Source organism: Cataglyphis hispanica, chromosome 1, assembly GCF_021464435.1.
Source record: "Cataglyphis hispanica isolate Lineage 1 chromosome 1, ULB_Chis1_1.0, whole genome shotgun sequence".
Taxonomy (NCBI): domain Eukaryota; kingdom Metazoa; phylum Arthropoda; class Insecta; order Hymenoptera; family Formicidae; genus Cataglyphis; species Cataglyphis hispanica.
In genome coordinates, this window is record NC_065954.1 from 1,600,811 (window position 1) to 1,623,397 (window position 22,587).

The window sequence follows — 22,587 nt, forward strand, 5'->3', positions numbered from 1 at the left end:
TCGCGTGTTCCTTTTTCCTCCCTGCAAAACGTATAATATCAGGGTAGTTGTACAAAAATCGATAAAAATAATTATTATATGTAAATAAAAATTTGAAAGATATATAATGAAAGTCGATGATTTTCTCACATTTTTTCAGGCATCGTGTTCAGTAAACACACCTGTGCGAAATTAGCATACTCTGACATTATATTATTTAAAAAAAGAAACAGCATTTATAAAAAAGAATTTCTTTTCTTTATAATCTTCACAACTATTATTGCTCTTAATAATATCTCTGTGTTTTACGCTCCGTGAACGATTCTTCTTCGACGTAAAAGGAGGAGAAGCGAATACGATACATTCCCTAAGCTTGGTGAACGGTGAGGCAAGCGAGTCAATTAGTCGCACTCGTCGTTTAGAGTGTTCGATCGATCGAAAGATTTCTCATCTAGGATGCGCCTCGTGCCTCTACATGTCCGCCCCTGGCGGTGACGACTATTCCGCTAGCTCGGCTGTGTATACCGCCGTCACCGCGCCGCGTTGGTTGGGGGAGGGTGTCATTCTGTGTCAACCACAGCGCCCTCTGACGATGACACCGCGGAACGCGAAAGGGGATGAAACTGGCTGCGTATAACTCGAGCTGGCCTCGGCAACCGAGCTAGTTGTGGGGTTTACTTTGCCCGTATACTCCTCCGCTCTCCTTTATACGTCGCGTGTAAGTATATGTGAGTGTGTGGCTTGTGTGTGTGTACGTGCCATCACTGACGCGCCCTAATACACACATACACGGGCACATACATATGCGCTTGTGCGGAGACGCGCGTAAGCTTCCACCGCCGACTTGTCGGTTCAAAGCGAGGGGGTTGGCTGGTCTTATTTGGAGACAAAGTGGATCGGATTAGAGATACAGATTTCAATTTGTTTGCCCCTTTCGACCCGCGTCGCGCAGACACACCCCTCCCAAGAGCGAAAAGTTATCCGATATACTCTACCCCGACTTCCATCCAGTATAAACGCACGGATCTCTGGCTTCGGATGGACTCGCAGAACGAACGGACGGTTTGTCATCGGTTAAGTCACTTCGATGTAAATGCTCGCGACGTATCACTATATCTCTGCAATGATCTTCCACGGCAAAAATAATAACGTTTGTAGGAGTATGTTATCCGTAGATGTTTACATATAGATAGTACTCTCACCCTGATATCGTTTTCTTCGTAAAATAGATATTTAATTACGCTGCTTTAATCTTCATGCCATTAACATCAAAAATTATCATATAAATAAAGATTTCATTATTGGATATTGGAACATTAATTAAGACCGATAATCTTTTCAGTGGCGCATAAAATAGCATGCTAAAGACATTTTGAAAAACCGTGAATTATATTTATATTTATATATCGCAAAGAATCATCTTTTTAAAAAAAAAACTTATATCACAATGTCGATTTTGCATCTCTCGTTATTTTTAATCATATATTAGCTGCACGAAAACATGTAAGAGAAAGAGAGAGAGAGAAAGAAATGGAAAAAAACATTACACACACCCCTGAGACGAAGGCATGGTCGGAAGTCAGGGTTTCTGCAGTCTACGCCATTTCCTTTGAACTTTTTTTTTCGGCAACGCAAGAGCTAATTAATTTCTCTCTCTCTTCAACCCCACGTGTTCTCTCGCGATACAACACTGCCACCGCATCGCCTACTCTCTTTATGCTGTTTCCTTTTCTCAAAGTATGTAAATGGAAAAAGGGAACGCGAAATTGAAGGGTGCGATCAGTATAGATAAGTTGAAAAAACATACACATATTACAGAGCATGAAAGATATTAGAAACAGTTCATAAATTTATTTCATAAAAACGTGAAATATCTTTAACGTCAATAATTGTATCGTGATAAGATCTTTATTAGCGATATCGATGAATCATTTGCCGGCATATGCAAGTACTATATACTCAAGTCAATATTCTACCACATATCATGAAACATTGACTCTATGAAAGATACACAAGCGACCAAGCATTGCATGCAAATCTCTCATCGCGTCATCACGAAAGAAACGATAATTTACGAAATTTTGTACGACGTTTTTCGCACGACGTAACTTGATTACTTGTATGCGGCGAGTTTCGCAATTAAAGTAACCCGAAACTAATTGTGAGAATGCGGCAAATGAAATCGTCGAGCCGTACGTTAAACGCGTCGCTTATCGGCAGAACTTAATCACGGGCGTTGGGTGGGGGGCGGGCGATTTTACACCGAAAGCATATATCGTACGTGGTGCAACAAATGCATAACATCTGAGATATCGCATAGTCGCGAGTTCACGAAACCTTGCCGCGTTGCACGATCGCAAATGGAAATTCGTGACGAGCTTCTCGGGCGCGCGGCACGAGTCGCAATTATCGGTGAGAAACACGAAGTGGATAATTGGAACGCTTGCTAATTAGAATACTCTCCCGCTATACGACCACCTGTGCTAATAATGGCACTTTGATGCAAAACCCTGTACTCGAGAAACGACAATCGCTCGAGATGCGATCGAAATCTTAGTTAGCAATAATTTAATTTTTGCCCCGGATACGCCGAGTACAGCGTTGTGTCTTTTATGTAAGAACAAGAATTCTTCTCTAAATTACTAATCGCATGTTAAACATAGATACATTTATGCATCTTGTATTTAGACGAACTTGAAGTTATTTGTATATATATATCTACGATTCTTGTAATTATGATAATTGATCGATTGAAATGGAGAAGAGATAAATAAAATATTACAATAACTCTAAAATTATTGAGCGTGTCGTTAATTATATCTAACAGATATGTTGTTCAAGCTGCTAGCTGTGATATATTCACAGCGAACGTTTGCCGACGGCAAAATAAGCTTCTAGAAGAAGCAAATCTTACTATGTACGCAAGTCTTAATATAATTAAATTTATAAATTATTAAACTTACTTTCAGCCACGATGCAGCTCCGAGATTAAGTTTATTCAAATTCCTAAAAAATATCGAGTAAATCTTAAAATTAGGCTCCATTAAGAAATAAAAGACTGATTACCATCACCAACATTTAACCATTTTTGAACGCTCGTAATTTATTTGATAACTACGTATTTTCACCTGAAAATTAAAGAATAATTGGATCACGAAAAAAAATCTCTCTCGAACGAGGAAAAGATCGGCGAATCGAATCTCGAAGCTACCGACAATGTTAGTCTGCAGAGGGCTCCAGCTCTCATCTGGCGGTTGCTGGGCATCAAAAAAATCTCATGGAGGCTGGCTCGCACGTTAGAGACCAGAGAGAAAGGACGGAGAAGAATACGGTCGCGCGGAGCGAGTGAGATGGGCGAGATGGGCCTGTCGCGAGGTAGACGAGGGGACGAGAGGACGCACTCTCTCGAGGGAGAAGAGGAATCGGGCTGGTTGCAGAGGTGTGGCTATGAGAGCGTACCAGAGTGGTTCTTCTGGTTTCTGGTTGGCTCCAGGCCGACGGGGAGGCCTAACCGGCACTGGAAACCGGGCTCGGTCGTCGGGCTTTTTTCAGATCTTTTTGCCGTGGCGCGTCTCATGGCCAGTCGTAGGTGTCAGAATGCGCCTCGCTCGCCTCGGCCGAGAGACCGAGGGGTTGGTAGAGTGGAAAGAAGGGGAGAGAGATGGGGGCGAAGGGGATTAAGGGAGAACCGCAGGGAAACAGAGTTACTGTGGAATTACTCGGCTATTGAGATCGGCAGATAGTCCCGAAGAAATCATAGCGGCCACCCACGTCTCCGATTATAGTTACCGCGCGCGCCTCTCTCGTGCGCTCGCATTGATTCTCACAGAGATGCACAAATGCCGCGGCCGCAATCGTCTTGTGGCAACACGGTTCCGCGAAAGTACGGAAAACAGTCCAGATTAATTGCCAGGCAGAAAGAAAATTTCCGATATAGAGCTCAAAACGTTTTTCTACATCGACACGATTGCCTATCGTCGAGCTGTTTTTTATCGACAAATACAACTTGGTAACTTCGACGCGCGTCAAATGAATATATTCATCTTTGTAATGAATTTTAGATGCGAGGACATGTTTCGATTAAGCAGAGCACGATTTGGGGGAAAAAAATCATTCTCATAGATAGCGATTAGTAATGTCATTCTCTTTTATTTAATACAACAGTTTGTGCAAGCCATAAATATTTATTAAAAATAAATAAAAATAATTTTATATTATAAAAAGTTTATTTTAATAATTTATTTAAAATATTTAAAGGCTTTTCCTCATCCCCTATTATGTTTAATATTTTCATGCGCGGTGTGTATGACATGATTTAATGCAATCATCGATGTATAATTCATTGTCAGCTTCAACAAATCGCGCGGCAATATATAACGAGATATTATAAGTTTATATTTGACACGAATAAATATAAAATTCTCTCATTAAAATCACGATATTAATTTGATCACTTCTGTGTTTAATTCTATTAATAATCAGTGCGTTAATAAATATGATGCTTTGAATTATATGCATATTTCGCACCACGAGATATCTCGCTTATGTACTCGCAGGCAATATTTACCCTGCAGAATCTCCAATTGCTCATCTGGAAGTAAGCCGTGTCGACCACTCGTTTATGCCCCTTATACGTTGCGAAAGATCGCATGACGTCAATTATCTCTGAAATGCCCCGCATTCGCTCTAAATGCTTACGTGCGACTTGACGCGAGACGTGTTGGAATTTATTAAATGTCGACACATCGCACGCGTGGATACGCTTCGTAGAATATAAAGGGAGGTTCTCTCCGCGCGGAGACTGACGGCTCGCCCACCGAGATGGCGATCTAACCATAAGCGAGATTATAGTGTTCTGGCGAAAATTCACGGTTCGACCGCGGGATCCTCGCGAAAAGCAATCGTTCGCGACATATTATTATTATTTCCGCACAAATCTTCTATACAAGGAGGGGAGGGGATATGCTCAAATTCTCTAACGCTAAGTAATTAATTTCATTCTTTGTTAAGCAATTTTTTTTTTTTTTTGTCAAAAAAAAATCGACTACAAACTCGCCAAATTCGAAGGTAGCATTCGACCTCTGATGTACTCTGCGTATATATTTTGATGATAATTGTATATACGAAACGTAACGTGAAAATGATGAGAAAGGGATATACACGGTAGAGTAAGAAAATTACAGCTCTTCTCGGCACGCAGATCGCATCACCGAGATTGATTTGATTGAGAAAAGGTTAACGCGCCCACGGTGTATTTACCGCCGCGATCGCGAACGCGGGCTTTAACTTCGCGGTATCTAAGAAAAGTGTTTGACCATCGTTGAATTAAATCGATTCGCCGAGACGAACGCGGAAGCGCGAGCCGGCCGCTTCGTTCCCGCCGTGTTCTCTCTCTCTCTCTCTCTCTCTCTTTCTCTTTCTCACTCTCTTTTCGCACAAGATGGAACATTATTTATTACCCCTGTCGGATGGCGTAACTCCGGTCGTACACGGCAAATATCGCCGTCTCTAACGTTTTCCTCAACCACCCTTCAGCGTATTCTCTCCCTCCCGCCTCGCGATTTCCCGTATGCACCTACGTCTGCACACGCATGAGCATATAAACCACGCGACACGCAATTTTGCCTCAGCCATCGGAGGCACTGATTTTAATTTTTGTAGCCAAGATCTTGATATTGTGTATGAAATGGGTATAAATTTTCAAATCATGAATTTTTCACGAAATGTTTTCACAAGAGCACGTAATAAAACCTCCAATATTTACTACATTGATTTGACGAAGAAGAAATAGTAAGGGCAGAGAATTATAAAAAAATAAATTCGACAGATGTTACACATCAATCACTATTTTTTCAATGCGACGAAAAAAATTGACAAACTATCACAATATCGTGACAAGCATTTAATATGTGCATGTTATGTAATGTAGATTTTGCTATTAAACATTGCGATAGATTGCATTAGATGAAACGATTAGGCACATAGATCTTGAAAGAGTCATAAATTGATATGCGCACGAGAAATGATATCCTTTTATCTTTCCTCGAGTGCACAAGTATCGATAATAGTGCTTCACGCATTAAATCAGTTGCGCAAAACGAACATTTTGTATTAACATCTCGGCAAACGTAAGTTAAAATTATTGCCCGGAACCAGATGATTCTCTGTCGACTTGCAGCAATATTCGATCGAGCTGCGAATTAGTGCCTTAACACCGACTTGGGACGGACGACGAGTATCGAACTCCGTATTTCAAAGCGGTAAGAGCAATAAACGTAAATTACGCACGTGCGCGTCGAGTTACTTATTAGTCCGTGCGTTCGCTTGATCGAGCACGTACGAAGGCAAACCGTGAGGCTGGCCCTTACAGCGAAAGCATATAACTCGCGAATGCGAAAAAGGAAGGACTTTTATTCCAGAAATATTGCCGAGATATACTACAAGTGTGTAAAAATTTTAATTGTGCCTAAATAAATTTGTATTTACGGTAATGATAAAAGTTTCGCAAAACTGTATGATAGATATTAAATCTAAAATTAAATTGCATTGAATTTTCAAGATATATGTAAAATAAACAATACATTATACATATAGTATATAAAAAAAATCTTTCTAAAAATAGGTAAAAACAAGTCAAATATATATATATATATAAAATACTTCATACTTGTATATGCGATAAATTAAAATTAAGAAGAAGAAAAGATTTTGAATGTTACATATTAAAACTTACTATACTTATATTATATTTGACGTTATTTACCATAAAATTAAAAAATAACAATTTCACTCACCAATTGATAGCGGAGTTGACTACATAAACTAGGTTGAGAGAACCTGTAACACACACATATAAATATAAGATCTAAATATAAGAGCAAACTTAAAGTAAATAGTATTTCAAGAAATTATCATTAGACGCATCGAATTCAATGCATATAATAATAATAAACATATTTTACAAGGACAATTTTATTTTTGCGATATTAAAATTTACGCGACCAAGTAATGGACATTGTGTCGGTTCGGTGTCCGACCGGAAACCGAGCGTGGCCACACGAACAATCCAGTCGGCCATTAGTATCGCGCCGCTCTACCTCATGCGTGCATCTCTATGTACATTTATCTATATTGTACTCCGTCGTCTTATTGCCGGCCGTGTGTAACGAATAAGCTGTCACGATGCGAGGAAACCCGAGAAAAGGAGTAGAACTACGCGGACATGAAAAGGAAGGGTAGGGAGGGGGGAGGGGGTCAGGAGGAAGGGAAAGGCATACGGTGAACATATTATAGTGTCACGTTGTCACAATGTCCGGTAGCCGCGACGCGAAACACCGATCGAAAATGACGGGACTGTAAATCGCTGTGGCAGCCAGTAAATGCACTCGTGTTCTTACGTTACGAAACGCGAGGGCGAAACTTTTATAAGATTTTCACGGCTATGAAAGCAAAATAGCACACAATCCTAGAGAGGTTGTACGTCAGATTTCTACTAACATAAGTAGATGTGACATTGATTATGAAAGAAAATATAAAAAAAAAAAAAATATTAAATATGACAGTTTAAAATAATAGATTACGAAACAGTTTTAAATTTATATTTTAAAGTATGCAAAAGCTTGTTATATATTAGAAAATTATGTATAAAGCTCATAATATATAATCACACAGTGTTCCAAATTTCTTTTAAATATGAATTTAAAGCGATTCGCAAAAAAGCTCTTCAACTACAATACGTAGAATTAAGAAAATCGAGTAACCAAATCTAGAACGATCGACATTTGATTTCCGCTGTCGTATCCGTCATTAAGAGGAAGTGTCAGTCGCAGACACCCTTGACAAAGTAGAGTATTCGTTATAGTTATAATATATAAGCCGGCTGTGCATATAATCGGGCGTGCGGTCGTGACGGCACGTCACACCAACGGAAGCAAGGGCGAGAGGAGAGAAGGGTGAATCGGGGTGCGAGCAGTCGCGCCAGGATGCTCGCCGATGGATAGTCGCACGGTTGTTGGCGATCGCTCCGCGTTGCATCGCGCGCGCGATGCGTCGCATCGCGTTGTGTGGTGCTCGTCGGCCATTCGTTCGGTCACGCGAGCTCGACGCTCTGTTCCTTCTCTCTCTCTCTCTCTCTCTCTCTCTCTCTCTCTCTCTCTCTCTCTCTCTCTCTCTCTCTCTCTCTTTCTCCCTTCCTTTCTTTTTCCCTCCTTCTGTCTCGCGGGTCTCGCGCGGCTGCCCCCAAATTGCCCGAAATTATTGGCTTCTTTTGTTTTCCTGTCATACGCCGCATGGCTCTCCGCCGTTCCATGTCATTTCTACTTGTCCCCATGACGTTCTGCTCCCACATACGCTCGTTTGTCGCTTTTCCTACTTCTTCTCGCTCGCTATTCCTCTCTCTCTCTCTCTCTTCCCTAACAACGCCCCCGCGACTGTTGCCGCGATGGACTTGTTCCTAGCGATTTTCTACCGAGAAGGATGTTCGTCGAGTTCAATATCCTCCGTCACATAAATTGTACCTATTTCTCCATTTTTATACTTAACTTCCGAATGTTATTATTAGTCCTGATATCAGATGTCGAGAGGGTGATAAGTGCACGATGGCTTACTGTTCTGGTATGACAGAGCTCGCGAGCGCTCGTGAATATCACAATATTATGATTGGCAATTATGTAAACAGATTTGATTCTCCTTTCTAGGTATATACATATAATAAAAACAAATATAGTATGTATATTCTCTCTAATATTGCCTAAACATACCGCCTAAACATTCTTACTTGATAAAAATTAAACTGCAGAGAAATATATATACATATATATATATATATATATATATATATATATATATATATATATATATATATCTGATCGTTCCAAAAGTATTGGAGTCCGACACACTATTCTTTATACATTCGGCGATATTATCTTCCGTCTTTTGGCAACAACACTCGATCGCTTAAAAACATTCTTGCATATTTCTCGCATACATCCGCTAGTTAGAATGAGGTCGGCGAATTTCGAGAATCGATCGAGAGCTCGCGAGCTCTGAACCGGACGACGTTTCGTAAAATGAAAGAAACTGTGGAAGCGCAGGTAGGAGTTTCTTGGCCCGAGGCACTCATTATTGCGTCCATTGTCGTCGTTAACGTACGGCATTGTGCCGCAAATGGCCTGTGAATATTACGTCCTTTCCGGGCCGCCGCTTTCTTCGTGCTTCGATCGCCAGGCAGGTTTATGAGAGGGTAAGTAACGATCGAGTCGCGTGGAATTCCGGACGTGTATTGAAAGTTTTCGGGATTTACGCGCTCCCGACTTCCGGGGATACCACGACGCGCCGAATTTACGGCGGCTTTTCAACGCCCGCCGAATTCTGAGGATGCCTACGCCGCAACGTCAGGATAACACCTGATCGAATTCGTCGATGTATATGTCTTAGTGATACGCGCGGCAATCACTCGTACTCGAAAATATTACGAAATTAAAATTTAAAAAAAATTATTGAACAAGTTAATATTTACATTGACAATATACTTATGTATGCTATTATTTAAATTATATATCCGCATTAAAATTGCTCTTGATAATTTGACAGTTGTCAAATGATTTATGTGCAACACTTTTTTTTCTCGAGAAACACAATATATCGATTTCCAAGTTTTGTCCAAGCAATACCACTGTGGTTAACAATTGATTTAAGAATGCGCTCACGAGGAAAAGAAAGGTAATATATTGTAGACTCATTTTCGTCGATTTGTTTGGAGAATTAAAAAATTTACGAGCCACCCTCCTGAGAGTCTCGGACTCTCGATATCTCCGATTACGGAAAAAAATCGACGAAAGGATGATCTCGGCCGCAAAGAACCGCATCTCTCACCACGCCTTTAACGCGCGTATTTCTTTCGCGGGCTCGCGTTTTTTTCGAGCTCGCCAAGCACACAAGCTCCGTCCACGCTCGCCGGGTAAGGTGATCGTCTCGTCGCGTATCGAGATTCAATATCTCGATCCAGAACAATTAATAACGTTAATCCCGTGGAGAGAGGACGAGTGGACAAGTCACGGGGAAGAAGAGGCGAGAGACTCCACCGGTCGATACCGTGCGAATGGAGAGCGAGTTGTGCGAGCGAGATGACGAAGGAAGGGGACGTGGAGAAAAGGAGCAGGACGAATAGGCGGCAAAACGTTCGACCGAACGAAGATTGACTCGGTGCGTGTGGGCCGCTCTCTTGGCATCAATTAGACGGCATCTAAAGTGTGTGCACGTGCACATGTGCGCCCGCGCGCGAACCAACGAATGCACGCACGTACGCACGTACGCATACGACGGGATGAACGGGAATCGTCCATTGTGCCCCACGTTCGCCAAGATGGCCGGCTTTCGTTCGGAGGCGGCGGTACAGGAAATCGACAAAAAGTGTCCGATTCGGCTCCGCTAAGTGTGTCCGATTGTCGCGACAACCGCGACAATTAATGGCCATTGAGCGAAAATCATTTTATGTTTTCATCCTGGCTCTGGTTCAGGCAGTCCGTTTGTCTTTCGCGAGATCGTCACCACCGCTATGAATATCATTGACGCGATTTACTCTCCGTCGGCTATGGATAAATTTAAAACCTCTATTACGGACATAAACACTATAATACAATGATCTCTCACAGAGGAATGCGTAAATTTTTCATAAAAACTTCGACAATTTTTTTTTAAATTTAATTATACATTTCGCATTGTTATAGCGCATAAATTGATATTTTATAAATTAATTGAACTTCTTATGGAAAGCGTGCCATTTGTCATTAAAATTAAAAATATAATCAATTATATTGTTATCGGATTCTAAATCTATTTGCACACAAAAGAATATAACCCGATTTCCTCAGACTCTAATTTAAATTTAAACGAATGGTAATAGAAACAAAAGACGTTTACAAATTTACTTGAATTGCGAGCTAACATTTCCGAATAAATTTAAGGCGATGCCCTTCATTTACTTACTAAGTTCGTAACAGTAGCGCACTAAAACATGCACGCTTCGTGCAAAATAAAATAATACAAAGCCGTAGCGCGCGGAAGAATATAAATGGAAAAATTAGCCAGACTCGCTCTGCGTTAATACACTCCTGGTATGTAGTTTCGTGTAAATTAATTAACGTTTGCCTTGCGGTGAAAATTGATAATACTCCGAATTAGATTCTCGTGAAGAGAAACAAAGAAATGAATAGCAACGCAAAATAATCAAGCATAACCTGAATTTTACATGATAAAATTTTTAATAATTTTTAATAATTTATTCGTTCTCTAAGAATACATCTTATACGTTAGTTCATGTCAAGTTAAATGACATAAATGATAGGCATCACGGAGCACTTTTTAAATATTTTTATCTAAACTATGCGCACCCAAGTTTTATATGTATATAATTAAATAAATATCTCGCTATTACATTTATATTAAAACTAATATATTATATTATATTAAAAATTAAAAAATTTAATAATAGTGGCAATAGCAACAAATAAGAATTTCACATTTTTTTGTCGTTAAATTATAAATTTTATAACCTGTTAAAAACATTAAGATACGAATTTCTTGTGTATATTCATTCTCCTTTGACATAATTATTATTACATTTCAATTTTTATTACGGTAAGTATCACTTGTACAAATTATTTTAATTGCAAATAAAAAATGCAATATTACATTTATATCGTATTGGTCTCTTATCAAGTTTTCTTATTACATACACATGTGCTATTTCCACGAACAATTTCTTTCGTAAGGCTACCGGGGCCATTTGAAAGGCGCGACGATCGCGATTTTTGTCCGCCGCAGAGATCTAACACTCTCGTAAGACATTTAGACGCGCGTGAGCAACGCGCTTCTCCCGTCCTCCATCGGTTCGTTCCTTTTGGATTTCGTAGTATTAAGGGGAACGGGGACGCGAGACTTTCTCTCATAGCCGAAAATAATACCGAGAATGGGCCCTTTGGCGGTGACGGTTTCCACATAGCGCCGGCGCCTATGTTTTTGCTGTGTCCCGTTTCCTGCACGCTTTCTGCTCGTCGCCCTATCCTCTTTGTCGTCGCGAATTTCTCCTACAGACTGGCCTATACTCTGCGCGACCTGTGAATATTGGCATGTGGCAAATTTGTACACAAGTGTCATCGGATAAACACTTTCGCGTGCTATCTTCATGAATCATACTATTTTCATCGAGTAATGCAAAAAATATAGGTAGATAAATGAAAAGATATTATCTCTCTACTGTGAAATTTTTTAAATTCTCCTTTTAGAATATAATAAAATTCTATATTTTAAGGAAAGAATTGTAGACTTTTATTTCCGAGATGTTTCCGATCGTTTCTCTTACAACGTATTTTTTTTTTATTTCTCTCGCGGAGTTACATATTACATCAAGATTCACTTCTCGAAAGATATCTTCAATTACGTAAATAACGTTTCGTGCAACTTTTCTCTCATTTTTGCATGAGAAACGCGTCGCGCCTGTGCGATAAATTGTCGCGCGACCCTTCGCCGACCCTCCGACGGGGGTGTAAAAGGAGGAGAAAACCACGATATTCTTAGTCGTCGATAGCCTGAGAATGAACAGGCTGTGAGCAGTCCGTCTATCGTGTGTCTTCTCGATGTGACACGTCACACAAGCGCCACACAAGCACATTTTCGGAATTACCTGTATAATATAATTATGGTTTGGCAGTTCTGCGGCGTTGCACGTGAAACCCAAACGAAATCCGACACGAGGCTAAACTTCAGAAAGGTGTCTATCGGAAGACGGTTATTATAATTATGGTTCGTGAGACGAGGAGCCAAGTATCGTCCTTTGCGAAGAAAATGCGTCAAATTATAGAGTAGCGTGCCTCCTTCAGCTTTGCGTACTACAATTTGGAAAATCGGTCGGAAACCAACCAGGTTTCGGTTGACGCCTTTCGCCTTCCACAGGAAGTGCAGACCGTTGCGCAAATCTTCAATCTTTGTGTGCATCAAAATAATTCATATAATTCGCACATTTCGTGTTTGAAAATTATATCGCTTAGTTTTGTAGCGCAAAATTTATTAGCAAAATTTTAAAGAAAAATTTGTAAATAATTTTTTTTAATATGTAAAATGTAAAATGTTCCCATGTCTCGAAATCAGCCGACAGAAAAAGATCGCGCGGCGACAGAACTTTTCATTAGCATTTTTTTTAGTGCTTCCCCCTTTCTGTTGAAACCAGGACGAAATTAATAGTATCGGGTCACGGGGACGCGAGCAGGACACGGAGGAGGCTCCTATCCTCTCCATGGGTCCTTAACGAGAAAATAAATGCCCGCCAATTTTTCACGAACGACAGCGGCACGCCCCCGCGCGAGACCACGCGAGGTAGAGACCACGAGATGAATTTTTAATTTCACGGCTTTAAGTTTTTCACCAGCAGGAAAAACCCGAAAATACGGGACGACCGGCCGGCCCTCGTCGTCGTCACGGGGTAAGATTACACGGCTTGCACTCCGATGCGAAATATTAATTCTTTCTTTCCACCCTTGTGTTTTTCAGCCGTCCGGCGCTATTTGTTACGCGTGCTTAATATTTCGGTTAGAAAGAAATATTGCAAAGGAACTTTCTCTCTTTCTCTTTCTTTTTCCCTTTATCTCGCCTTTTTTTCTTAATATACTATTATTAATAACTATTATTTCCTTAAATCTCAATTAGCAGAACTTTTAATAAAATTACAAAAAAAGTATTTTTTCTTAAAGTTATTCTTTAAAGCATATCGCGCTAGAGTGAATATGAAAGTGCGCGTATTCAAGGCGAAATGACGTTTCGCCGGAAATTTGACCAAAACTTAATAACTACGAGCATGTGCAATGTAAAAAAAATCATGTGTTTCCAAAAAAAATACCACAGTATCCTTCCGGCTTGTCAAGAGGCAATCATTCTCACTGACCGAGCATTAACCGCACGAGCGAATGACTCGAGATCAAAAAGCGAGAAACGGATCTGGTAGCGGCATAACAGACATCAAATTACACGAACACGGATGTTTGAAGCGTGCAAGATTTAAAGACAAAAAAACGTTGACCCACCGGAAGCAACGGTAGTTTAATGCTCGATGCACGCGCTATGTGCTGAATTTCGGCTTTCTTCACAAAGAATATGATTTGATTAGAATTGTAATTTACAATATTTAATTGAGAGCCTTGTATACGTAATTTGGAAAATTAATCTTCGATATAATGTTCATAACCGTGTAATTTTCGTGAAAATTTTTACGGTACGCTTAATTTATTTTTATAACGAAAAAGCAGGTTAGATGTTGTGAAAGGCAACTTTAAAGTGGCGGGTCTGCAGTTAGAGGGCCCGTACCTCACGTCGGAGAACCTCGAAATTTCGTGGCGCGCGTCTACGGACTGCTCGGCGGCCGCAAAACCGCAGAAACGACATACTGGCCTTTTGTCGTGTCGCGGCTGTCTGCGCAACGAAACTAGGACTATTATTATTACGTCACGCGAGCGTGTTGCGCTGCGGTGCCGTTTTTATTGACGAGGAAGTCGCAGATGGCAAGGCATTGTGCGCACCTTTCAGGTATCCGCCGGAGATAATCGCCGGACAATTTTTCGCGCCAAAATCATCGCTTTCCGGATTTCGATAGCCGCCAAATGACTCATTCGCAAGAAAATATTCGATCCGGAAGAAGCATCATGCATTCACAATTGTCCGCCCCAAAAAAATGCTCTTTGGATTTTTTTTTTCTTATTACTTGCTAGATTGAAGAGGCGACACGAATGCAATATGGCACGAATTTATGTCACGAAAAGTGACGACACACAAGAATTTCCGAGATGATTCGCGCAAAATGATGACAGCGTTTAATCGGTGCCATTCATACTCGCATATCGATTATCCTCGCAAGTCTGCGATGGAAATTTCTTGAACAAAAATTTTCAACTCCCAGACACATTTTCCTCATCGCAGAATCACGCTCTTTTTCAGTGATCTTCTCGCGATCATCGATCACTGACAATTTCTTTCGGACTTCTTCCTGAAATCCTGGGCACCCTTCTCTCGAGACTGAAGAAAACTGCTACGGTGTGGAAAAAAGTTACTGCCCTAGCTGGCGAGGAGAGAGAAATGGAGATTGGAAGATAAAGAGAGAGAGATATATAAAGAAGAAGATAGCCCTGGCCATGCCAAAAGCACACAAGCTCCAGCGGGCCGTGAAACTCTCGTAAATTGTCGATTCATTAGTGGGATCTGAAAAAAAAAAACTCCTTTCTGTACGCTGCCTTTTTCGTGGCTCCACCCTTTTGGAACATCGAATTAAACGGGCCGTGGCCAGGTTATACCTCGTTAAATAAATATACACACATATATGTATGCGCGTGTATACGTGATCATTTAGCGACTACGCGACGAAAATCTTGCCGACGATTATAATGTCATTTGTGAACGCCTGCGACAGGACGCGACGCGCCGTCACGTCCCTTCCACCAGTTTTCCGCATGTGAACAACTCGTGAAACAACCGCTGTCGCTATTCCATCGCATTATGCGACAGGATGGAGACGCCGACGACGTTGCCAGGAAGTGCCGCGGACACGAGCGAAATCGTTTCGCGGATTCATGATTTGCGGAAACGTCGCCTCCACGCGTTGCGGCGCGTCCGCGCCGAGGTGTTTGCACCCGACGCGATAGAGAAAGCCACCACGTGATTCATCGTCGACTAGGAAAATATGTAAAACGCACGTCAACAGTATAATATAGCGTCGTTGCTCTCATCTTTATTGAAACTCGATGCGACTAATTTCATCAATGTTCGCACCAAAAAAAAAAAGGCGCCACCCATCAACGAAAGGGCCTAATGATTTTCAACTCAATAACGCGAGGCGTATCGGATGCCCTCGATTAAACGTAATTCTCGGACTAATTTAATTCTCGACCGCGAGCAAAAAGGCGATGAGAGGGGGAAGAGGAGACGGGAAAGGGGGGAAACCAGAGAGAAGAGGCAGAGAAGGGAAAGAAATGGAGGAGACGTTCGTTAAGAATCGCGCACACCAGAATTTCACGGTCGGTATCTGCCGATGTTTCGGCGACCGGGAACTCTCTCGAGAATTAGCGAACGACCACGCATACATAGTTATTTTCACGACATCCGCGCGGCAAAAGAAGCGACTATTTGCCATGGTCCGGTGCGCGGCGATGACAGTGGTTCGGGTAAAATTGGTCACTATGTTGCCGCGACGAAGGACGCTGCGAATCGACCGCAGTTACGGTTAAGCAGCGTCCGCGCGTAATTTCTATGCTTATCTGTTATTTTTCCGTTCGCGTCGCTGAAGCTGTCCCCGTCTGTTGCGCTCTTCCCGGAGTGTCCGCAGTTTCGCCGCCGCGGATCTCTGCGCTTTAATTTAATTCCGCGTTGCACAACATTGTCTCAAAATAGATTAAAAGAAGCTAATGACAGTGATTTCTCAAGAGCATGCAGTTAATTAAAAATTTTATATTTTTCAATATTTTATTACATCCTACGAAAATATGGAATACAAATTTTGAAAATTCTCCTTCACAAAACTACATTAATTTAGTTTGTTATAATGATATGTCTTAATTGTGTATTTTTTTCTGTCTTATTCAGACTTTCCTTCCAATCACACAAATTGATAGATTATCTGAAAATTTAATGCAGCGATGCAACATGTTAACGACTGGGACTTGAATGATTACTTGATCGATTCAAAATAGAATTGTGAAACTGACAGCCATGAGATCTCAAAACAATTTCTCATTAAACGATAACAGGCTTTCTCAATATGAATTATAACTACAATTATGATCGTGCCTCTCGCGCGTTTACATTGATCTCGATTAATGGCGCGTTAATTATTTCCCCGTACGTGACAAAAATATATCTGTTCGCTTAACGATCGGTTACACGGCGACGGATTCGAGCGAAATCACCCCCGCGTTTCGTTGGCGTGCAACGTCCCTCTCGTTTTCCGTGAAAACTAGCAGCCGGCCAGCGTGTAGTAGGGGTGTTTTAAAATGAAAAGGTAATGGCTTGTGACCGGAGATGATTTCGAGTGGCTACGTATCGGCCGGACAATGGTCATTGTTGGCCAACACGGTCACGCTTCGCAGGGGGATGATAGCCGGCGGTCGCGGGTGGCATGATTTATTTTTGGTCCAGTCTCTTAGCACGCCACCGGCGCTAAACACAATAGAGAATCGTCGTTCCGCATCAACAAACTAACCGTCGCTGTTACCAAAATTGAATACGTAGCTCATGATTTTAGAATACTCCTTGACTTTGATTAATTTAACGTATTTCAAGTAAACTGTCATCCGCGTCAAAAAACAGTAAACAATCGCACCATTGCGCATTGCATGAAATGGAATTTTTTTTCAAGTCATTAGAAAATAATACAATTTAAAGAAAAGAAAAGAATTTCTTGCCCGATGTTTTTTTCATTCTTTTTCGTAGAATCTAGCTTGGTGAGCGATGGATTATAAAATATGTTTCATCGCAGAAACCGTTTGCGCGTTCTTCGCAATCTGCGATACAGTTTTTTGCGTTTGATTTATCTCTCTTTGCATTTATTTCGCCCGCAGCGCGCCAATCAACATCCCACGTATCACTTTCTAGGACGTTAGCAACGAGAGCACGAATTCTTCTTCGTCAGCTTGATCAATACGTTTTCGAATGTAATCACAATTATAAACTGCAGCGAAAATAATCTCATAACGAGTGACATTAATTATCGTATGACCATTTACGTACCTAATTGGATAATTGTAAAATAACGATGATCTATTCATTAATTTTTTTCTTGATCTGCGAGAAACTATTAGAACCAATATTATTTCGGCATTCGATGTTATTATATGTGTAATATCCTAATTTCTACGATATATGTGCTGATATGCAAAGAAAATTTTATTATATCGATTGTTTGTAAACAAATGTCGGAATTATGGATAATCAGCGTGCTCGCGCATTCTTTCTCTTATAATTTATTATATACATATATTAGTAATATATATAAAATTTTTATTAGCTATAAAATCTGGATATACGCATGAATTGTATTTTTTCGTAATCTTATTGATTCAATTAGCAGAAGCGCTATTACATTTTGCCGCGCAACTTGTTCTCTATCCTTTCAATCGCGGATGCCGAAAAAAGAGGAGAATTTCCGCTTCGTAGATGCTTCGAAGAGGAGGCTTGTAAAGAGTTCACGGCGCGACGCTCGATCGCGTGATTTATGGGACTCACCACAGACGGGCCCGGCCACCGATCGATGAGAACCACTGTCATGGCGGAGACAAAAGGACCTCCCGATACCAAGTACGGACGGACTGTCTGTCGTCGCGCTGTCAGTGAGAGCTGCACCGCCGTTTTGTATATCCGACGATAGAGGGAAAGAGAGATCGAGACGAGAAAAGAAAAGAGAGCGAGAGTCGGAGGCGCCATCTTAGTCTGCATTCCATTGTTTTAGATGATTCATACGCGGGCCCGGCCCCGGAGGGCCTCCTAATTTATTAGTTTGAATATCGAGCGCAGTCAGCAGGAGGAGGAGTATATGGAGGCAAGAGGAAGAAGAGATCAAAGAGAAGGAGAAAGAGGACGAAGAAGTGGAGCCAGAAGAACGGCGAAGAGCGAGAGAAGGCTGCTAGCTGGGTGGCCGGGGACCGTCTCTTGTTTATACTCTTGCCCTCCCGCCTCCGGGGGCCCACCTTCTGCTCTCTCTTCTTCTTCTTCATCGTTCTCTTCATCTTCTTTCTTTATCATCTCTCCTTTTCATCCTCATCTTCTACTTCTTCTTCTTCTTCTTACTTTCTTCGCAACAGGCTCTACAGGCCACTTTCTCTTTTCGATTTAGGTGTCTAAACCTTATTTATAACTAATATGATTCTGACAGCGGAAACGTCCCTCCGTGTCGGTTAGCTACGTCCTTAATAAAGACTACAATATGATATAATTCTAAGGAAGAACAAACCGCAGATAAGATAAGATCAAGTTGATGAATAGATAAATTTTAGACATTTTTATTTCTATCCTGTTCACTAAAGGGGATAATATAGTAACATAATTGATCCTAATCAGCGTTCGTCACACGTTTCTACAGCGGTCTTCCTATCATCGGCAACGTATCTTTTGTTTCTAATGGCTTCGCTTTCCTTCCTTAGTCGCGGCCGATTGTTCTTTTCTCTCGAACGTTAAAGAGGCGCATCACGTACTCCAGGTGTGCTACGGATCCAAAACCCGCCGCGTTTGAATGACGCTCCTTTTTCTCAGAATTTAGCGAACAAATCGTGCGTCGTGGCAAAATCGTGCCCGTCGTGCACGTAGCACTCAAAAAGAATATCAAAATACGTGGATGCACGCGACGAATCGAGACGCTCACTCACAGAGAGTAATTCGCCTTGCCGCGTTAAATCTTTTCCTCTTTTTTTTTTCTTTCCTTTGCAAAGAGGACCATCTGACCATCTTTTTCCGCTTTTTTAGCCCCTAATCTGTGAGACTCTAGGAATAAAGCTAAAATATCTAAACGTGCTCTTAATTGTATCTTTAATTTTTTCACGAATAACTTTAATTATGCACATAATTTTCGATAAATAATTATATATCTGGCGTGTCTTGTAGAATTTTTGAAAAATTCCGCGGAAGATGTTTTTAAGCGGGCATCGACCGATGAGAGTGGAAATAAAATACAACATGCAGCACGAGACACTGTCAAACGATTTAGCCCCGTGGCACGTATCTCGGTGCCTCAGATACGGATCTTGTCGGATCTTCTCGTTTCTTTCTGTCGCGCCTAGAAAAAAATCAGAAAAAGGCCCGCGGTTGCGGACGAGAAAAAGGAGGAGGAGGAGGAGATGGAAGGCGAGCGGGCCCCGAGCACGAGAGAGCGAGAGAGACGGAAGGGGGACTGAAGGAGGGCGAATGAAGGGCGTATTACGGCGAACGTAATATTCCTGCCGGGTCCGCGTCGAGGTCAGCGAGGCCATCAGCAGACTGGAGATGAATGAAAACTAGATCCATGCGCCATCAGAATGAGAGAGAGAGAGAGAGAGAGAGAGAATAGTGAGGAGCAAAGTTGAATGGGGCCTCACGATAATGGGACTGCCGCTCGTAAACGCCTGCATATGTGTGGAAAGAAAAAATGCGTACACGAGAATGCTAATTCGGCGACAATAAGACCACTTGTTCGACGACATCAAGTCAAGGATGCTAAACAATTATTTCTCCCGTATACTTCACGAACGAGTATAATACCGTGATTATAATTATCTAGAATTAAATATTAATTGTGCATTTATGAAATAATGATGAACACGTCAAAGCAGATTTGAGTATTTCGCGCGTTCTCTGCTGTAAATGAATTATCACAGCTTTTAAAATTATTATTTCTGAGATATTCTGATAAAAACTTGATTAAATTAATTTGAAAATTATGTTTTGATATTTATTTATTACACGTTTTCTTATAAAGCTTGGACGAGCTTGCGCAATGTGATGGATAGTCGATAACGACTGCGATGGCAGACCTTCCGGTGACTCGAGTTGTCGGCCATGTTTTTTCATTGCGAGTTGAGGGATGCAGGTCTCGAGTGCATCGCTCTTTGGCGAACCTCTCAGCTTCCACCTCGTTTTTTAACGAGGAACGCACTCTACTCTATCGTTCATTTTCTCTCTCTCTCTCTCTCTCTCTCTCTCTCTCTATGTCTTTCTTTCTCTCACTTTTATTTCGCCTCTATTCGACTGTCTCTCGAAGAACATGGTCGCCAAAGACCGTCTCGTTCCATGCTTTCCTTGCTATTTTCACAAAACAAAGATGCTTACTTTATACTTATTTCTTCCTATTCCTAGTCAATTATTAAATTCTGAAAATATATATAAAATGCAACTTGAATATAATTTATTTCATTTAATTTTCTTTTGTCATTTAAAATAGAAAAAAATTAATCAAAGAAAAGAAAAAATTAATTAAAATATTTCTGATTAATAGACATTAAATACAATCGAGATATTTTTTGATATTTTGAATTTAAATTAAATACAAAAAAATGTTTGCTCATAATTATTGTAGAAACACTCTAACAATAAATCCTGTTATTTCGTGAACCACAGCAATGTTCTCTACCTAATATCACCAGCAGCAAGCCATGGATACCCGCCGCAAATCATCTAACAATCTCTAGTGACAAAGAGGTTACATCTTCGCGGTTAATCCCCGATGATACGACTCGGTGACGAGCGCCGTTTATAGTCATTCGGGAGGAAGTATTGCCAATTAGTCAAGTCGGCTATCTCCTATAGCCCGATATTGCGAACGGCGTTGCCGTTGGCAGTCCACTCACGTAGATAGCAGAGTATCGTTCGTGCTTCGCTCCGCTATCGCGATAGGTGGAATGAAATCCGAAAACAACCGGTCGTGGTCACGATCATCCGATTTCCATTGATCATCTCTCTTTCTCTCTATCTCTCATACCTCATCTTTCGTCTCTACCTTTTCACTCTGCACATACGTACGCGAATGGACGCGACTCCATCGGTCCGTCCTTGTCCCGCAATCAAGCTGCGTAGGCCGGTCAGTTTGTTCTAATCAGTGCTGACCGCGAGAGAGCGGGCTAACTCAATCAGCTAACGAACCTAGTTTTGCGCCGTCAAACTGACCAATCCCTACGTCAAACGTACCTCGGGCGCCGCAACCCTAACCAGTGCAAACACTTACCTCCCGCATATTCGAAACCCCGTGCCGCATCGGTAGCTCGATCACGTGAGCGCTTCCGCTAAGAAAGAATATCGCGCGGACGGTAAACTATCTGCGATTTGCTTCGAGATAGATGCAAACCCGAGAATTCCGACAAATTCATGAATGCGAACAATTTATTGTCACCGATCTTCGACAAAATTACATCAAAATTTTATTTTTTCATTAGACTTCCATTAGCCATTTAAAAAATAAATTCTCTATAGATTCAACTCTCGATCTTTGATAATGAAGCAAAAAAATTATTTGTAAATTTTTTTTTAATCTAACGCACATTTTTCTTTCCTAAGTAATTTCTTAATTTGCATCGTTATAGACGTGATCGGTAGGCTTCCCTTTTGCACAAGGAGAACGATATTTCGTGGCAGCGCGAGCGATTTGCATGCGTGGCAAACAAGCGGGCTTCATCGAGCTGCATAAATCCAAATTTGAGTACGTCGGGGACAAGCCCTGACGGGGCGGCGGCGGCGTCCTTTTATGTTGGATCATACTTCTGTTTGTCCCCCAGGGTTCTTTCGGACCGCGGCTGCTTACAGTTTGCGAACGCGGTGAGGTGGAGAGACGGAAGGAGCAAAAGGAGTAAAGGAGCCCGGCATTGTCTTACCTCCCGAATTTGCCAAGATCGCCCGCCGGATGTGCGGCTCCGTACAAACGCGAAATCGTCTCTCTCGCTCCCTCTCTTTTTCAGCCACCAACCCCCCTCAGATCAACTATTTGATGCTTCATGAATAGTCATGGAATCGCCAAAGTTCAAGCAATCGCGGGCCACACATGGCGCGGAAAGAAATTACGACAATCTCCTGCCTGCTTCATATAGCTGTGCTATTTATGTTTATCAAAGATACATG

At 41.4% G+C, this 22,587-nt stretch overlaps 2 long non-coding RNA genes across 2 annotated transcripts in view; one reads left to right on the plus strand and one right to left on the minus strand.

Moving 5' to 3' along the window:
• The window catches only part of LOC126855121 (uncharacterized), a 206,281-nt gene that overhangs the window by 174,146 nt on the left and 9,548 nt on the right, over nucleotides 1–22,587 (plus strand). The gene's annotated exons all lie outside the window — the stretch shown is intronic.
• The window catches only part of LOC126855132 (uncharacterized), a 76,815-nt gene that overhangs the window by 33,289 nt on the left and 20,939 nt on the right, over nucleotides 1–22,587 (minus strand). The window contains exon 2 of the long non-coding RNA XR_007688194.1: nucleotides 6,774–6,816. This is a non-coding gene — a long non-coding RNA (uncharacterized LOC126855132). The remainder of the gene's footprint in view (nucleotides 1–6,773; nucleotides 6,817–22,587) is intronic.